The 6,267-nt window shown below is 58.7% G+C and overlaps 3 non-coding genes across 3 annotated transcripts in view; all 3 read left to right on the top strand.

The window, feature by feature from the left end:
• Positions 1 to 1,226: 1,226 nt before the first annotated feature.
• LOC142794720 (small subunit ribosomal RNA) lies at positions 1,227 to 3,041 on the top strand. Its single transcript, XR_012892567.1, has one exon. It is a non-coding gene; the product is annotated as a small subunit ribosomal RNA (ribosomal RNA).
• A 1,719-nt stretch (positions 3,042 to 4,760) lies between these two features.
• On the top strand, positions 4,761 to 4,913 carry LOC142794725 (5.8S ribosomal RNA). The gene has a single exon (XR_012892570.1). It is a non-coding gene; the product is annotated as a 5.8S ribosomal RNA (ribosomal RNA).
• A 1,154-nt stretch (positions 4,914 to 6,067) lies between these two features.
• Positions 6,068 to 6,267, top strand: part of LOC142794721 (large subunit ribosomal RNA) — a 3,958-nt gene continuing 3,758 nt past the window's right edge. Inside the window, exon 1 of the ribosomal RNA XR_012892568.1 lies at positions 6,068 to 6,267. This exon is cut by the window's right edge and continues 3,758 nt beyond it. This is a non-coding gene — a ribosomal RNA (large subunit ribosomal RNA).

Genomic DNA, 6,267 nt, shown 5'->3' with positions numbered 1-6,267 from the left:
CAGCCGGGGCGAGCGACCCACGGCGGTCTGGGTGCTTATCGCTGCTATTATAGGGGCACCCCGGCAGACGCAGAAAGAAAAAAAAAAAAAATGGGGACATGGCGTGCGTCACCGTGCGGCTTCGCAGCGTTGCCGAAGTCGCCGAGCCCTTCGACTGAGCCGAACGGCGGACAGGGAACGTTGGTCGGCCGTTCTAACCTGTCGGTGCCACGCCGAGACGTCGTTAAGGAAAACCGCGTCGTGGGCCTCTACGACGCCGTCGAGTCGTTGTACGTTTGGTGTCCAGCGTGTCGGCGGCGAGTAGCGGACACGTCGTTCACGACTTCGGTCTTTCGCAGTCGACGCGAACTTGCGGAGAGTCGTGGTGCCTCACGTTTTCGGCAGAAACCGCGGCGGAATTTTCCCGTGCGTGCGCGCACGACCTCGGTGCTGTGCCGTCAGCGTAGTGTTGCACAAACTCGTGGCCTACCCAAGGTGCGGTACGTTTGCGGCCGTATCCTCGGTGGGAATTTCGTGAGTAGGGTCGCAAATTCTACGACCTCGGCGGGTTTGAGAGCGACGTAGACTTGTGGCACGCTCAACGTGCCACACGTTTCGGGGCACACCCGCGGTGAAATTTTCTCGAGTACGCTCGTATTAGTGCCCAAGGAGGTCTGGGTACTTATCGCTGCTATTATGTGGGGGTTCTCGTGAGCGGCGTACGCGAAAGCGACCGGGTGTCTGATATGCGGCGGGCTTCGGCCTCGTCAAGCGTGTCCTCGGGTCTGCTCCAGGGGAATCCACGGCAGTCGTCTGCAGCCTCATCCGCTTGATGCGTTAGGGGCTGGTTGTCGGACGGTGCCGTTTTACCACGATATCGAGGTGTGTTCCGTGTCGTCCTCGGGCGATTCAGATGCGAAAGCGCCGAAGACGCGGGCGTGACCCGTCGTCTGGCGGCTTTGCAGTCTCGGCTCCGTTGCTAGTTCCGGCCGGTCCACCGACAGTGCAGCGGGCTTGGGCAACCCGCACGGCGCGACCGAGTCGATGCAACGAAAAAGAGCGAGCATGAACGTGCTTCTTGCCGCACGGCTCCCACTCGTCTTTCGGGAAGGTTGTGCCGTAGCGAGCTCGAACGCCGTCATCTCGGAGTGCAAAATAAGCGTGTTGGGGCGCCTGAAGGTGGCCTCCGCCGCACACAGACTGCGTCCGGCCCGCCGAAGGCGAGGACGGACGCGCAGTCGAACGATTACCTGGTTGATCCTGCCAGTAATCATATGCTTGTCTCAAAGATTAAGCCATGCATGTCTAAGTACATGCCGAAATAAGGCGAAACCGCGAATGGCTCATTAAATCAGTTATGGTTCCTTAGATCGTTTCTTCCTACTTGGATAACTGTGGCAATTCTAGAGCTAATACATGCAGTGAGCCTGGAGCCCTTTGGGTAACGGGTGCTTTTATTAGACCAAGATCGATCGGGTTTCGGCCCGTATTGTGTGGTGACTCTGGATAACTTTGTGCTGATCGCATGGCCACGAGCCGGCGACGTTTCTTTCAAGTGTCTGCCTTATCAACTTTCGATGGTAGGTTACTTGCTTACCATGGTTGTTACGGGTAACGGAGAATCAGGGTTCGATTCCGGAGAGGGAGCCTGAGAAACGGCTACCACATCCAAGGAAGGCAGCAGGCGCGCAAATTACCCACTCCCGGCACGGGGAGGTAGTGACGAAAAATAACAATACGGGACTCTTTTGAGGCCCCGTAATTGAAATGAGTACACTCTAAATCCTTTAACGAGGATCAATTGGAGGGCAAGTCTGGTGCCAGCAGCCGCGGTAATTCCAGCTCCAATAGCGTATACTAAAGCTGCTGCGGTTAAAAAGCTCGTAGTTGGATCTCAGTTCCAGACGAGTAGTGCATCTACCCGATGCGACGGCTCGGACTGAACATCATGCCGGTTCTTTCTTGGTGCACTTCATTGTGTGCCTCGAGATGGCCGGTGCTTTTACTTTGAAAAAATTAGAGTGCTCAACGCAGGCGAGTCGCCTGAATAAACTTGCATGGAATAATAGAACAAGACCTCGTTTCTGTTCTGTTGGTTTTTGGAATACGAGGTAATGATTAAGAGGGACGGACGGGGGCATTCGTATTGCGGCGCTAGAGGTGAAATTCTTGGACCGTCGCAAGACGAACTACTGCGAAAGCATTTGCCAAGAATGTTTTCATTGATCAAGAACGAAAGTCAGAGGTTCGAAGGCGATCAGATACCGCCCTAGTTCTGACCATAAACGATGCCAACCAGCGATCCGCCTGAGTTACTCAAATGACTCGGCGGGCAGCTTCCGGGAAACCAAAGTATTTGGGTTCCGGGGGAAGTATGGTTGCAAAGCTGAAACTTAAAGGAATTGACGGAAGGGCACCACCAGGAGTGGAGCCTGCGGCTTAATTTGACTCAACACGGGAAAACTTACCCGGCCCGGACACTGGGAGGATTGACAGATTGAGAGCTCTTTCTTGATTCGGTGGATGGTGGTGCATGGCCGTTCTTAGTTGGTGGAGCGATTTGTCTGGTTAATTCCGATAACGAACGAGACTCTAGCCTATTAAATAGGTGCGGGGTTCCCAGCACCTTACAACCTTCTTAGAGGGACAAGCGGCTCCTAGCCGCACGAAACAGAGCAATAACAGGTCTGTGATGCCCTTAGATGTCCGGGGCCGCACGCGCGCTACACTGAAGGAAGCAGCGTGTCTTTATCCCTGTCTGAAAAGACTGGGTAACCCGTGGAACTTCTTTCGTGATTGGGATAGGGGCTTGCAATTGTTCCCCTTGAACGAGGAATTCCCAGTAAGCGCGAGTCATAAGCTCGCGTTGATTACGTCCCTGCCCTTTGTACACACCGCCCGTCGCTACTACCGATTGAATGATTTAGTGAGGTCTTCGGACCGATGTCCGGCGCGGCCTTTCGGTTGCGCCGGTCTGTTGGAAAGATGACCAAACTTGATCATTTAGAGGAAGTAAAAGTCGTAACAAGGTTTCCGTAGGTGAACCTGCGGAAGGATCATTAACGGATTGTGAAGGGTGAGCGCCTCAGCTGCGTCTGCGCCCGACACTTTCTGCCGCTGACCCCGTTTGGACGCGGGGTCGGCTTTTCCCCACGGGGCTGCCTGAATGTGGAGCGGCACCCCGTGACAAATTGTTGCGCCCAGCGGACGCCAACACCGCGACCTTGGACGGTCGGCCAGGTGGCGGACGCGGGTACAAACGGCGCAACGCACTCATAGGTCGGCTTTCGACCCGCCACTGCACCGTGGCTCGAAGCGCTCGAAATGCGCGACCCGACCGCTGCGGGACCGCCTAGTACTGTAAACAGGAGCGGCGGAGCGCGAACGGCGAGTCGTGGTTACGTCGGTAGAAGGCGAGGCTGCGCGTTCCCGAAACGCCAGCCGAGTGCCCTCCCGACCGTTCGAGCGTGCAAGAACGAGACCCGACAATCGCGCGGCGACTGCCAAGTACGAGAGGAACGGCACAAGCGTCGGCGGTCGGTCAAGGAACTGGCGATGTGACGGGTCCGCTGTGCACCAGTGCATACCGTCCCGCCGTCCGCGGCAAGCGCCTCCGCGTCCTCGGGTGACGGAGGCTGCCGGTCGGTTCTTGCAGGCGAGGGATCTCGCTGGCACCGGTTCGCGTTGACGCGCGGCCGGTCATGGCACGGCGATGCGACGGCCGAGGTGCGCAGTACTCGATGGAGGAACCGCACGCTCCGATGACCGTCCCGCCCTCCGCGGCGTATGCGTACCGACCGTAATGGTTGCAGCAGCGCCGGCCGGCTTTTGAATTCGCCACACGAAACACGGTGCGAGATCGCGGTTAGGGGAGCGTCGACGTTGCCAGGCGTTTTGCTTGCTGCCGAGGGAAAGGCGGCACGGCCACGTCGCGCTCGTCGCGATTAGCGGGTCTGCGCGCTTTGGGAAGGTGCCGCAACGACTTGCCGAAAGAGGAAGCACGGAAGAACGAGGGACTTGGACGTCCCGACAATTGAACGCACTTGCGGCCAGGCCCTTGCTGGCTTCGTTCTTCCGCCTCGAGTAGGCTCGTACGCGGCTCCGGCGCCGAAAGTGGTCCTTGGCACCGACTTCGGTGGACGTGGGAAGTGCCGCGCAAGTACGGCGCGCCTGGCTCCACCTGTTGGCTAAAGTAGGCAGCCGGATCGGCATTTTGGTGTGCGGTGGCAAACCGTGGATGCGAAAAAAGCTTGTGCGATTTCGTGGAACAAAAAGCGGGGGTCCCCCTTTTTATGCGGAGGAGACCGACCCGCCTGCCGTGGTGAACCGCGACGCCACGGTAAAAACGGGAGAGGCTTGTCGATGGGACCGTGCATCCCGCGCTCCACGGAGGCCGGGAGGCGGCCGCCCGAGGAAATGTGTAGCCGTCGAGGCCCGCATCTGCGTGCACTCTTATCCAAATGGGTGTACCGCAGGCATTTTCTGGTTAGGTGGGCCAATGAGAGCGAGCACACAACGATACCTACGGGTCCGGCTTGGAGAACCGGCTTCGACGCCTCCCGAGTATTTATAGAGGGGTGGACCACGAAAGCACTCGCAAGTAGCGAAAGCGAAACGCCGTCCGAAACACACCGTTTGCTCGATTTGCGGCAGCCGAAAAAGGCGCGGCAGAGTTTTGGAGTCCAAGCGTGCGCTGAAAAGCGCCCTTCTTGGCCACTGTTTGGCCGAGTGCCAGAAACGTTTGGTTTTGACTGTACGGAATTGAACAAACACTTTTTCACGACTCTAAGCGGTGGATCACTCGGTTCTCGGGTCGATGAAGAACGCAGCCAGCTGCGAGACTTGGTGTGAATTGCAGGACACACTGAGCACTGATTCTTTGAACGCACATTGCGGCCTTGGGTCTTCCCTTGGCTTCGTCTGTCTGAGGGTCGGATCACATATCAAGAGAGCCTTCGGCGCACAAGGGAACGTGAGCCGTCGACTCGTTTTGACCGCGTCGGCAACACGGACAGCACGCTGAACACCTCACAGCGAGCGCCAACAGCGGCCACTCAAGGGCGAGACGGTGGCGACCGTCGTGCCAGAGCCCAACCGAAACGGGGGCGACCGACTGCATTGAGGATGTGGCACCTCGTTGAGACCGCCGCAGGACTTCGAGTCGGAAGGAAGCCTGCAGGGAAAGTGCGGTCGAGGTTGCGTACTCCTCTCTGCGACCGGGCGCGCAAGAGCTGCGAGAGCCACGGACGCGCAACTTTAACGCACGGTAAACACGAGGAGCGAAAGCCGGCCAGCAAAGCTTCTCCAGCCGTGCGCAAAGTGCGCGAGATCGCAGCCTTGCGTTGCGCTTGTTGCCCTCGAAGTAAGCAGGGTGTCCCGTAGACCGGGCGCTCGAACACGCTGCGGGGCCGTGCCTCCTCCAGGCTTTGCCGCGCGAACAGGGAACGTTCGCGCGCAAAGCGCAGGGAGGTGAGGAGGCTGCGCCCGACGTTTGCGGTTCGCTGCGTACGCGGTTGATGCGGAGAGCACGGCGCGACGACTTGCCGCGAAGCGGAAAAAGTCTCCCGCACGAGTTGGCGAAACGTTGGCGAAGCTTAAGGCGTTCTCGTCGTAGTCCGCCGTCGGTCTAAGTGCTTCGCAGTTCCCGTCCCGTTCAAAAAACTGGGCCACTCCAGTTGGGGCGGGGGCGACGCTACACGAGACGATGCCTCTCGCCAGGCTGCGTGGCTGCCCTTGCGGCGGCGGCGACTGGCCTCGGCGGTGTTTGGGCTTTCGACACGGTCGTTTATCACGCAACTGCTCGGACGACGCACGCGCGCAGCGGAATGCCGCTTGCCAGCCTTGTGAAGATGTGACCCTGTACAGGGTTGCGGGCGCACTTGGTAGGGCGTCGTACTCGGTTCGCGATGGGTTTACGAACGTGTCCCGTCACTTCCACGTCACACCGGTTGTGCGCCGCACGCGTGCAGCGGGGAAGCCGATTGCCAGCCTTGTGAAGAAGTGGCCCTGTACAGGGTTGCGGGCGCACTTGGTAGGGCGAGCGCACGCGGTCGTGCAGGAAGTTGATGGAAGCGAATGTATCCGCTGTCGACCTCAGATCAGGCGAGACAACCCGCTGAATTTAAGCATATCACTAAGCGGAGGAAAAGAAACCAACAGGGATTCCCCGAGTAGCTGCGAGCGAAACGGGACCGAGCCCAGCACCGAATCCCCCGTCCTTGCAGGCGGTCGGGAAATGTGGTGTATGGGAGGCGACGTTCTCGGGTGTTTGCGACGGTGCAAGTCCCC

This window comes from Rhipicephalus microplus, unplaced genomic scaffold (assembly GCF_043290135.1).
Source record: "Rhipicephalus microplus isolate Deutch F79 unplaced genomic scaffold, USDA_Rmic scaffold_486, whole genome shotgun sequence".
Classification (NCBI taxonomy): Eukaryota; Metazoa; Arthropoda; class Arachnida; order Ixodida; family Ixodidae; genus Rhipicephalus; species Rhipicephalus microplus.
The sequence above is the reverse complement of the archived record's forward strand: the minus strand, read 5'-3'. Positions and strand labels throughout refer to the sequence as shown.